The 13083-nt window shown below is 42.1% G+C and overlaps 1 long non-coding RNA gene across 1 annotated transcript in view; it reads right to left on the reverse strand.

Annotated features, from left to right (window-relative positions):
* LOC111093909 overlaps positions 1-13083 on the reverse strand; it is a 79060-nt gene that overhangs the window by 49595 nt on the left and 16382 nt on the right. Inside the window, exon 2 of the long non-coding RNA XR_005383689.1 lies at positions 12002-12084. This is a non-coding gene — a long non-coding RNA (uncharacterized LOC111093909). The remainder of the gene's footprint in view (positions 1-12001; positions 12085-13083) is intronic.

Consider the following 13083-nt stretch of genomic DNA (forward strand, 5'->3'; position numbering starts at 1 on the left):
TTGATAAGACATTTTTATCAATGCAAATGAAAAAGATGAGGTGGATTTCCAGTGGGTTTTGAATTAAAATGAAGTCGAAACCAGATTTTTGTGGGAAATACCAAAAGCAAAGACATCTAGAAGTCACAGGTGTCAGATGGAGTAGACGTTTATTCAGTTGACAGGCAGGAGAGGCAAGGAGCAGTGTTGGGGACACTGTGCTCTTCAGGAGCCTGGGAGATAGTAAAAGGAGGTGTGTAACAGGAATGTGGATTGTGGGTCTGGGCTCAGCTGAGGTCCCAGAGGTCTGTGTTAGAGGCAAGGATACTGATTTTTTTTTTTTAACAGAAGTCACTTGTGATTCCAGGAGAATAGATGTGATCACTGAGACAGAGCCTGTTGCCAGAGTAATCACTGAAGGCAGGGGTGAGTTTAAAGAAAGGCACTTGAAGAAATTTCAAGGATATCTCAAGGAAAAAAGGAATAATGCAAACACCAAGGTACCGTGATAAAGAGATGGGAGGACATTCAGGAAAACTAGATGCCTCGGTGCATAGGTAATGTGGAATGGATATAAGATTCAAGAGCTGGAGTCTGGATTCAGCATTTGGATAGGCACGGGAAAATCAGGGGCCTCTGGTGTTGTGTCAAAGTCACAAAAGCCTTCGAGACAATATTATTCTTAGCAAAACAGTGATGGAAGGAACTGGATGTTAGAGGGTGAGGAGCTGGATGAGGAAGGTGTGAGGAGTGGGTAGCTCCGACGACAGTGACTTCAGAGTCATGGGTTTGACTCTTCTACTGGAGAGTTTAATGTGGGTGTTGCCAGATAGTGCATGTCTTTGGAGGAATGTCACCCAGTGGGGTAAGCCAACCTATAAGAACGGCCCCAAGAATCCTCTCCTGGTGCCCCTGGCCCACAGCAGCCCACCCATAATCAGTAAGACTGACCTCGTATTCAGGGGTAAACTAAATATCTGATGGAGGGAAGCCTCCACACCATCCCAGGTACTGTGGCTTTGGATTTACTCTCTCTTGAATCAGTTACCTTGAGGAAAGCCAGCTGCTGTGTCACGGGGGCACCCAGGGAATCTGTATGGCGAGGATCTAAAGCCTTCTGTCCCTCGTCAGTGGCAGTTTGCCAACCTTGTGGGGGAACAGCACTAGAAGTGGACTCCAGATGACTGAGCCCCGGTCAGCGTCACGACTGCAGCCTCATGACTGACCCCAGCCAGAGCCACCAACGTCCTGATATGCAGCAGGTGTGTGAGATAATAAATGGTGACCCCTGTTGTAAGTTCTTATGTGTTGGTGTAATTTCTTACGCAGCCGTAAATAACTACAACATCCGGTCCCTCTGTTATCATCCCATTATTTTGTGTTATTTCAGTCTTGTGGAATCCTTGATTAAAGATCATACTCAATAAATCATTTTAACTTTCCCCAAATCACCTTGCTACAGGGACAGGAGTCTCAGGGCACAAGCTGCAGAGCTAGAGAAAGGTCAGATTTGTGGTTTCATGCTTGTCACGGAGTCCCTCTGCTTTTTCTATGGACTTCCTCATAAACAATAATCGTTCTACTCAGTGATTTAGATGTCCTCCAGTGAGGATTTCAGGCATGAGCCATGTGGTTCTTTCAGACTCTGGTTTTTAAGTGATAGAAACTACATAGTGTGAAATGCTAAGCAGCTTTTGTGGAATATTAACTTGCACAAAAGTAGCTGAACTCACTTTGTCTTCATCTCTATGTCTATAGGGACCAATAAAACTACAATTTTGCTTATGTTCTTAAAGTCATATATAACTGATATTTATTCTAAAAGTATCATTATGACATTGTGTCTTTCAATTCACTATAGTGTTAAATGTGGTATCGTTTCTAATATGCGGTGATCTTTTTTTTTTTTTAATTATTGATTTACGATAGTCACAGAGAGAGAGAGAGAGCGAGAGAGAGGCAGAGACATAGGCAGAGGGAGAAGCAGGCTCCATGCACCGGGAGCCCGACGTGGGATTCGATCCCGGGTCTCCAGGATGCGCCCTGAGCCAAAGGCAAGCGCCAAACCGCTGCGCCACCCAGGGATCCCTGCGGTGATCTTAATGCTAAAAATAGTGTTGCTGTTTCTACCCATGTGGAAAGCAGGCACTTGGATGGTGGGATTGATGGGTGTGTGTAAACTGGGCTTTCTCTGCTGCTATAAGTGGGTTCTACTCCTTCTCTGGCCTTACAGGGTGGGCACCTTGGCATCTTCCCTTTCCAGGCTACTACAGCCACCCAGCTGTTTTTAATCCTCAAAGGGCTTCCTTTTTGTTGTTCACTTTAATTATTTCTGGACATGAATCTTATGCCCCAAACTTAACCTCATTGCTCTCTTCTCCAGACATTTTGGGGGCCCTTGTTTTCACATGTACTTCTGTACCGGCTTCTTTTATCTCAGACAACCATCCTGCTCCATAGAAGTTTTGTATTTCCATATATACTATAGCACTGGAGCAGAAAAATATAAAAAAAATTAAAAGAATGATGCACATATCAAGGAATTACATATATTTATCACCTATCTTCCTTAATCTGTGGGCAATTTTCTTGTTGTATGTGTGAAGAGGAAAATAGATAACCAATACCAAATCTATGACCAAAGTTATGATTTTATTATTTTTTAAACTTTTTTAAAGATTTTATTTATTTATTCAGGAGAAACACAGAGAGAGAGGCAGAGACACAGGTGGAGGAAGAAGCAGGCTTCCTGCGGGGAGCCCAATGTGGGACTAGATCCCAGGACCACGGGATCACACCTGAGCTGAAGGCAGATGCTCAACTGCTGAGCCACCCAGGAGCCCCTCAAAGCTGTGATATTAACTTCAGCTATTTTATAACCTTAATCTCCACATGCCACAATAATGTTGTAGAGTTTAATAGCTATTTTGTTAATTGTGACAATTGACAAAATGTACTCACTTGGAAAGTTGTTTTTTTAAATGGCAACAAAAATGAAAATGAAGTCAGCCACATAGTCCATCCCATGTCCCAGTCTGCACAGTGGCAACCAATCATTTCAAAACCTTGACTCATTCATTCCATGCAAAGTGTTATTAGAAGAACCCTGTTTCAAAGATGTTTCTGCCTTGATGCATAGATGATTTGATTCAATCAATGAATCTTTTTGTGTCTTTTGAGATCTCCTAGCATGTTTTCTCTCATTGTTTAATCCAGAGATGTCTAGGGCCAGGTTAGGAATGAACTGGAACCTTTTCAACCCAAAGATGAATAGCCTTCATGCAGGCTGACATGGGATATGGCGAGGTATAGTGGGCTTCCTGGTAGGTTACCAGTGAAGGAGGTAGTTGGAATCACCTTGGTGAGAGGCTAGGGTCAATGGAAACAAAAAGGGAAAGACTTCATCACTTCAGCTCTGTAAAGCTCTGGATTGTGCTTAGAGCACAGATGGCTAATGATAGGAATGTCCGCATGGTGGAAGGGCAGTGCAGAAATCTCCCGGCTCTTAGTAACTAGAGGTCCCCTTCACTCATGGGGATTTGGAGGAGGGCAGACCACAGAGCAGGATCAAACTAGCCCCTCTTATTTTCATACCCTCCAGGATGTTAATGATGTTTATGCAGCTTTGGTGATGTTCACCTTCACTTTGCTCAGTGGATTTGGTTATTGAGAGAGTATCTCAGAATCTGCAGTATTAGGCCTGCTATAAATACCCTCCTCAGTAGACACCTGCTTCTGAGTCCCTCACTGTTAGCTGATTAAGAAATAACTTTCTAAGTGCATCTGCACTTTTCTTTACTTAAAAAGGATACCAAACTGTTTTTATTTTGGTGCTCTATTTTTTTCGCACAATAAATGAAGACTCAATATCTCTGTCCCAGAAAAAAAATCACTAATTGGATCACCTTTGATTTACTTGCTTGTACTCTCCATTCTTTGTGTACTGAAAACATTTTTGCAAGGGCTGCTCTATTCTTAGGGACAAATTGATTCACAAATAGAATTTGGTGGAAAAATGCAATGGGAGAGAATGAGCCAGAGGGAAATCAGAGTAGGAGATAAGAGAATCAGCAAATTAGAAGAGAGTCAAAAATAACTCTGGTTTAGATACACCTTAATTAAGGGAATCAATGTCTCCTCGGTAGGTATTCTACAGTGCTTTGCGATTTGGATTATAAAACAAAGATGCATTTGGAAAAATGGGGTCCCTGTAATATGTAACAAGGGGCTTAGTTAGGAATTTTTCATGAAAACGCTAACCTCTTTCATTGGCCAATATAGTTTCCTCTCCATCCTACCCCATCTTGCTCGAGCCCACGTGCAAGAACTGCCAAAACCCATCTCTAACTTTCCTCACTCTCTTTCAGAGTTGTCCTCCCTGCCACCACAGGCCCACTTCTCTCCCCACCTCATTATCAGAGTAATTTCCTTCATAAAAGATTGAATTATGTCATTGCCCTGGGTTTTAAAAACTAAGTAAATTTAAATATTAACATCAGCAAGAATTCTGTGATTGAGGATGAAGTCCATAATCTCCTTTATAGTCTGGTAATTTCCCTGGAGGCAAGCAATGTGGCTTTTCTCCCTTTGCAGCACTATGCCCAGAAAATATCTATTTGCTGAGTGACTTGCCTCCCAAGCCCCTTCACCACCTGTGTCTAATCTACTCCAACTGCCCTACCTTCTGCCTCCCTGATAGCTTCATTCAGCCAGTCATCCAACCTTTCTGGAGCATCTGCTGTGGATGGTGTATCTTTCTAATCCAGATGAAATTTGTCATCAATCCCCCAAGCTCCAGGAAATGGTGGTGGAGGGGCTCACCTAGAGCACCCTGGAGAGCCCCCGCAGACAATGTGCTGGCCTCAGTGCAGAGAACAGAGGTAGGGGTGGGCCTGAGGTCCAAGACACATGGGCATCCTCAAGGGGAAGGCTGACCTGTGAGCTGGGGATGAAGATGGATAGAGATAGGTGGAGTCACTTCATGGAAGGTCATTTTTAGGATCCCGCTGGGGGACAGGGAGCAGGCATAGCTTCTCTCAGATGATTCAACTTATTTCAGCAAATTGTTTCAGGTGGAGATTGCAATTGGTTAGAGGTTGTGGGGATCATTGGGGGCTGCTGGCAGCCTCTGGAAGCTGACTTTTCAGATCACTCAGACTGCAGCTAATATAATTCAGGGTGTCAGCTACTTGACTCAGACAACATATTGGCCCCATTTCCAGGAGAAATTGTTCGTAAGGGGTGTTTTGTCAGCCTCTCCCCACACCAGCCTATATACCAAGGACAAACCCCTCCAACCACTTCCCTTCATGCCAGCGTGGCCCAACTCAGGCCCCTCCCCCTCTGAGCCCATCTCTCACCAGTCTGCTTCCTTCCCCCATGGGGCCCCACCATATCCCACAGAAAATGCAGAAAGAGGAGGAGCGTGCATATAATGCATGCATGGGAAACGCAAGTCACACTCAGGTCTAAAAAGATACATATGCCATCTTGGAAAAAGACCAAGTGATCGTGGTTTTTAAAATTCAGTGACAGAATTTTAAGACCACTGTCATTTCTGCAGGAATACAATGCCAACATTAAACAAAACGAATAATTTCTTGTGGTCACTTAGGGAGGTTGCAAGTTCACCATAGCTTTTGTAATTGTTAAGAATAGAAATAATTTACTAGATAATGACTATTGGGAATCATTCACTAGGTGATTTCAGATCTGAATGAGATCGACACCCAGTCTCACAGGCCCGTGGAGGTTTTCTTCTGGAATTATTTCTCATACCAAATGATCATTATCCCCCAAAATATTGTGATGAGCCTCAAACAACGCGATTTAACAAGTATGTGCTAAGCAGCAGCCTTAACATCCTAATTTATGGTGTGCCTTTTGCAAAAGTCCTTTCCTACCTGCAGGCTTAGCTTTCTTTTCTTCGTAAGCATTGCACATAACAAGCAAACAAAAGCATTCTTTGCAAAGTGAAGGGATTAATAAACACAATAGATTTCTTATGTTGAGTTTAATCTGATTAGTGATTAAAACCTTCCAGAAACTAATCCTGAGATTCACTGGATTATAAATATGTTTAGTAGGGTAAAAGGATGGATATCTATCTACCCAATCTTATGCCGTACATGACCCAAAAATGCCAGATTTAAGGGAATGATCCATTTTACTTTTGATGAGACATTAATGAGGCAATGTCTGGTTTTATTAAATATTATACATTATTCATAAACCATCCATTCTGGAAACTAAAATATAGACATTTTCATATTATAAGCATCAATACTACATGAGATTAGCCTGGGGGTCACCCAGAGGGACCTCAGGGACCAACGCACATCCCAGAACAATTTGTGAACAGTTGCTCTAAATGACACCCATTGGTGGATTTGGAATAGTTTCTCTTTGGGGGAAATATCCATTTTTAAAAGTTTATTTTTACAATATTTCTTTGTTCTTCTGCCCTGTAAAATAGACTTTTTCCTATCATGAATGTGTTAAATAAAAATGGTGATCTTAGGTTATTCAAAATAAACATGATTTTACTCAGAACCTTACAGTGAAGAGCTGTGCAAAATTACTTTGACATAAGAATAAACCTTATTCCTTCAACTTCCAACTAAAGTGAAATGCATTTCTGATATGACTTTATTTCTTGTGTACATTGAGAATGTCACACTAAAAATATATTCACTACCCCATGAATGAAAAGACCATAGAAAACAACTCTAATATATCATAGTCACACTCTGAATGACGAATACAGGTTTAAGTGGTGTTATTCTTTGATTAATATAAAAATATTTAGATGATCTTTATATTGAGAGAAATAACATTCAAAAGAATATAACTGTTTGAAGTTTGAACTACTCACCTGAATTTTTTTGTATATGACTTTCACATATATTTTAAATAAAAAAAATAGGAACTATTTCACTGTTCTAATTCATAGTTGGTAGGTGATCTTAACTATTCTTGCTGTTCCGGGTGGAATCATGTCCCCAAATTCATATGTTGAAGTCCTAACTAACAGCGCCCCAGAATGTGACCATAATGGAAAGGGAATCTTTATAAAGGTGAGCAAATTACAAATGAAATGATTGAATGGGCCCTAATCCAATTTCACTGGTGTCCTTACCAAAAGGGGAAATTTGTGGACAGAGATGCATACCAGGAGAATGGCCTTGTGAACATGAAGGCAGAGATGGGGCAGTGCATGTATACAGGCCAAAGAGTCTCAGGAACTGCCACAGTCCCCAAAAGCCAGAGTAGAGAGATGCATCAGATTCATGCTCAGGACCTCAGAAGAAACCAGCCCTGTTGATCCTTGATCTTGCACTTCCAGCCTCCAGAACTGGGAGAAATATAACTTTCTGTTACTTAAGCGCCCCTCAAATGTGGTATTTTCCTGCTGAAACCCTAGCAAACTGGGTTCTCTGTTAGCAAATTCTATCAAATGTCCATTCTTACCTCCTCATAGAGTGTCCATACTACTCACCTTTTGGGATCTTTTCATGGTTTTCAGAGAAAAACCAAGTAGATGCTCAATTATATACCCATGGGACCTTTCCTTCTCCCCCCTCAAAGTCTTCAGAAGAACCACAATTTGTAGTACCTGGTGAATTTATTTTTGCCACAAGGAAGATGTTTGATGAAGTGCACACAGATTCATTAATGGTAATACCTAGCCACTGCTTATTTCCTCCAGGCACATCAGTCCCAGGAAGAGCCCTCCAAAACAGCCACCCCCCAGGAGAGTGCTCTGACCATGTGGAACACCAGTGTCATAGCAGTAACTCTGTCCTGGTGGTCCTTTCCCCTTCCTTTGACAGGTTCTTGCTCTTCCCACAAAGACAGTTGTTACTTGTGCTTCATGGAGCCCTGCTTCTATGTTCAGTTCTCCAGGGCAAACAGGCCTGGGGTCAGTCCTTCAGTTCTCATTTCAGTTGCCACATGGGGGAGGGATGGCCCAGGCAAGGGACATCGTTTTCTGCCCAAGTTCTGAGCACAAATGAGGCAGCTTTGCCACGTTGTGCTGAGAACCACCAGTAAAGCCATCCTGGCTGATTCCTGACACATGGACAGGGATGAATTTCACTGTTATTTAGTCCCAGAGCACCGTACACATCCCTCTGTTTGAGACACTCACTACAGTGTATTTCTGTGTTCCTGTTACCTACCTACCATGTCCACCATCCAGTAAAGATGTGGATATTCCTTGATATTCCCTCAGTCCCTTCTATACAATGCTCCTCTGTGGGTCCCTGGAGGTTCCCCAACTCTAGCAACTCCAGGATTAATGCCTGACCCAGCGCTGTACTGTGTGTCATGCCCTGAGACCCTCTTCTGCCCACACAGCACTTTCACACTGTCCAAGTCTGGGCAGAACCCACCTATGTGGTTATAGCCGTTCCCTACCATGACCTACCAGACCACATTTTTTTTTTAAAAATTAAAACCATAAATGCCCATTTATTTTCCAGTCTTTTGAAAAGGGAGGTCATTTCTTTGAATATAATCTGTGGGTTGAAATTCCAAGTTCTCCTTGGAATGTACACTTAACGCTTTAATGTAGGATTTCCCTGGGTGTGTTTTTTGTACAGGAGTGAAACCTTGCCTACACTTTGTAAAGTACTTTGAATCTGGAATTCTTCCATTTGTTTAATCTGCCTTGTAAGTGTGCATTTCTTGAATCCCTCATTTTATAGGATTTTTAAAAGTGATGTGCTTTCATCAAATTTTCCATTTGTATGGTCATCAGTCATATGGCTTACAGGAGGAATGGAGAATAGGGTTAATTTAGTCAGTTTGTTAGGTCAAAATTGGTTAAGAGAGTGGCATCTGGCTGGCTCAGCCAGTAGAGCATGGGACTCCTGATATCAGGGTCCTGAGTTCAAGCCCCACGTTGAGCATGCAGACTAACTTTAAAAAACTGGGCAAGAGAGCTATTTCATTGCAGTATAGCCCTCATTTTGAAAATAAAGAAAACAGAGCTCAGAGAGGTTAAGTAGAATATACTCAAAGGTAAACAGGTGGCTAAAAGCCAAATCCTGCCCCAGCAGCCACAAGCCCACCAGCATTCAGATCTTTGTTTCTAATTCCCATTCTCCACTGAAAGGAATCAAGGCTTCTTGGAGAAATGCCTGGCTGGTTCCAGAACTGGAGCAATACATATACCTGACGAGCCTGAAGCATCACAAAGTGCCAGAAATTAGGAAAATGTTCAAAAAGCGGTGGAAAAAAGCAGCCTCGATGAGACTATGTGAAAGGGACAAAGGAGCCATCTGACCTAACCTGGAAAGATTTACCAACAAAACAAAGATGGTCAGTATTGGGTTATAATGCAAAGTATAAGTTAAATATCCATAAGTCCACACTGATATAATTAAGTGACTGAATAAGTAAATAATGGAATTGCTTTATGTTTTTGCTTCTTGAACTTAAACTCTCAAAATAGAACTCTTCTGTTAAAGGAGTTTCGATCCAGAGGGGGATTCAAAATTTGAAGCATTTAATGAATGAAGCAGGGAAGAATATATCTCATGACATTTTGCACTAAAATCCATGTTACGGGTGCCCAGTGAAGCTGGGATTGATGTTGACTGCAGCTGTCAGGGAGACAGGCATTCAGCAGGGTAGGATGGACTTAGGCAAGCAATCGGGAGCAGGTGAGATATGACAGGTCACATCCCATTGGAAGTGGGAGAGGATGAGGAGGGGTCAGTAAGAAGGGACCAGGTGAGGAGGAAGCCAACTATGTGCTGTGTATTTATTTTTCTACGCAGTGGAGACTGCTTCCTAATGACAGTTGTATGTTTACACCTCGGTCTAATAGATATTAGCTGAGCAAGTTCCTGCTTTAGCTTGGCTTGCTTTTGGAAGAAGAAACGCAGGTGCATAAGCATCTCTGACCCAGGGGACGTGGCAGGGGCTCAGACGAACAGCCAGAGTGAGGAGGCTCTGCACATCTTCCCTCACATAAATAAAAAAGGGCATCAATCTGTTTGCTGGCACCCAAAGGGGCTGGTCTAATTGGCAAATCAGCCTTTTATCACAACAGCAGGAATAAAAAGAAAGGAAAGAAATAATTTAATCACTTATTTAGTATCATTATGGCTAAAATGACCTTGATTCCATATTCCCTGTATGTGTTCACAATTTTAATTAGTCATAATAGGTTTTAGGCATTAAAGACAACAATATTTCTCCTTTGATTCGTGATTAACACTTGAAAAGTGAAATGAAGCTCTGTTTACCTTATTGTTGAGCAATCTATGGGACATTGAGGATGGGGACATGTGAGAGAAGCTAAATTATATTTACGTGTCAGGTGAGAGTCACAGTTAGGAGTGCCTTATGAAAATGCCCAGGAATAGCAGGTTGTGGTTACTAGAAATGCACCTGCCCCATTGAAATGTTTCTTATCCTATTGCTTCAACTATCTGATGTCCATTAGTGTTGTTGGGCTAACTCTACAATATTGGGGAGACCACCTAGTTGAGTTCAGCAGATCCACAACCAGAAAGTATCACCAAAATTAACCAACAGAATTAAGATTATTCATTCAGGAGTTCTGCCTCTGTCCAAAATGCATTGCTCAGAGTAGGATGGCTGAGTCCATACAACCAGCTAGAGATAGAAAGGTGGACACACCGGGCCAGATGGTAACAAATTTTTGGTTTGGTATTTAAGTAATCACACAGACTTAAGGTCATAACTCTGTTTCCTTTCCTTAATTCTCCGAAGGGAAAAATGCAGGATGAAAATTCAGAAGGCTGTAGCTCTAAAATTCATTGGCATGAACAAATATTTGACATTCCCAAGAAAGAGAGCGAATCCTAGAGATTATGCCGTTAAGCTACAGCTGGATTGTTATTTGTCTGCAATTTTAAATCCTGGCTGTTAAAATTAATTACATTCAAGGAGAGTTTATCAGAATAAAAGTCTCAGACGTGATAGTTTTAGTCTCTGGAATTAAAGTGGCACCCATGAGCCAATAGATCACACTGAAACAGCCAGGCTTGCCGTTTCGAGTTCTTTAAACAGACTTATTCTGATTGTAACAAAAACACCCATAAATCTATGCACATATATATTGATCTTGGCTTCCTCTTAAAAATGACTCTGTCCTAGTAAGTTGGCATATTTCATAAACAAACCAACAAATTATTGATCTATCATATACTCTAAAAGTCCTATGAAGAATCTAGGTTGCTTTTAAGTTCATACTACACCTAAGGGAATGAGAAACTCTGAAATGAAAAATAGATATTTAAAGAGAAGCATGGAAGATATATAGCTGTCTCTTTCTGCTTCCTCCTGACCTCCTATTGTGATTCAATCTGTGTGTACCACAGCCCACATTGTAGCTACTGATACAGCACTTAGTACAGCAGGGCTGTTTCTTCCAAGAGGCTGCAATAATTAAGTTATTCCATTTAATAATTGCTTTCTGAAAATGCCTGTCTGGATAGACCTTTGCTTAAACAAAAGAGGTGTAGATTAATATATTTGTGGGGTATGTTCTATTAAAACCTCACAGTGGAAATAGATTTAAAAACACACACACGTTGTTTTTGATTTAGTCTAAAAAGGATACTAATGTGAAATATTTTATGAACAAAATGAAAATGGTAACTGATACATGAATGACAGTACTGAGTGAAAGAATGATGCCTATACATCTTTTCATCAGATGTGTTTTTCATAGGATGAGGCAGGCTCTGGTAGAGGCTCAGGACGTCAAGACAACATTGATTATTGATTATAAAGATTGCAGTTCATATGAGGAAAGTCGCTTTGTTGTAGCCAAAAGCTGGAGTAATTGTGTAGGGTCTAGGCCTGTGTTTGAGAATCTTAGATACGTAGATACGTACTGTTTTGTTTTGTTTTTTTTTTTCAAGACTAAACACTGTCTTCCGCCTTTCAGAAAGGAGAGACAGAAAGTAAAATACAGGCAGAGATGACTGAATAGACCTTAATGGTTATTGAAGCATGGTAAGTAATGGAAGCTGAAGAATACCTGAGACCCAGTCAGGGTGCTGGGGAGAGCCTGGGGTGGTGGCAGGCAGGAGGCAACATAATTTGGTGTGGTCAGGTGAAGACCTGTGGGAGGAAGGGAGACATTTGAGCAAAACCTTCAAGCAGGTAAAATGTCAGCAACGGGGATGATGGCTGGGGGAGAGTTTCAGGAAAAGATGACCATGGCAAAGACCTGGGGTGGGAGCGTGTGAGGTCAGGTCAAGGTTGCTGGGGACCAGTGTGGGCGCTGACTGCAAGAAGGAAAACAGTAGGAAAGGAGTCAGAATGGTAGGCTGCACCGAGGGCATTTTGGAGCCACATGGAAGGCCACTTCAGGGACTCCCAACATCCACGGAGTGAAACACAGAGCTTTGGCTGCTGAAGGTCAAGCATAGAAGCAGGGAGGCCACTTGGGAGCTGCTGCAGGGGGTCATGGCCCACACCTGAGTCACACATGGGGGAGAGCTCCGGGTGGTGACCATGTATCAGATTCTGAGGATACCATATGGTATGACTCAAGTCAAAAAGGCTTCCTCATCTACAGTTGTAGAGTGCAAAGAAAGAGGGGTGGGGATGCCATCAAGCTTTCTGGTGAGAGCAGCCTCAAAGCTGGGAGTGCCATTTGCTGAAAGAAGGGCCATAGAATAGGCCTGGGCATGGGGACCAGGGCAGGGACTCAGAAGCTCAGACTTGGTCTTTTGCTTCTTGAATGAGATGTCTGTCAGACATCGGGACAGGAGCGGGCACTGGGCTGTCTGGGGTTCAGGGGCAGATTTCAGCAGGCAGCAGTTGGGTGTCCTGAGTGTAGAGGCACATTTAGCGCCAACAGAAAGGGTGAGGTCTCCATGGAAAGAAGTGTAAAAGTATGTGAATACTGCAAAGTATCTTTGAAATCTCAAATCTAACCACATTTCCCACAACATCAGTCGTATTTGTATGTAATAAGGAATCTACCAAGCAAATGGTATATTTGGGATGATGATTGCTATGTTTCACATGTTTAAACATAAATCAACACAGCAAACGTGAGCACAAGCTCTTAGGAACCCAAAGGTGAGAGTTACGTTATTTTAGGCTGGCATA

The sequence above is a fragment of the Canis lupus genome, chromosome 34 (assembly GCF_011100685.1).
Source record: "Canis lupus familiaris isolate Mischka breed German Shepherd chromosome 34, alternate assembly UU_Cfam_GSD_1.0, whole genome shotgun sequence".
Classification (NCBI taxonomy): Eukaryota; Metazoa; Chordata; class Mammalia; order Carnivora; family Canidae; genus Canis; species Canis lupus.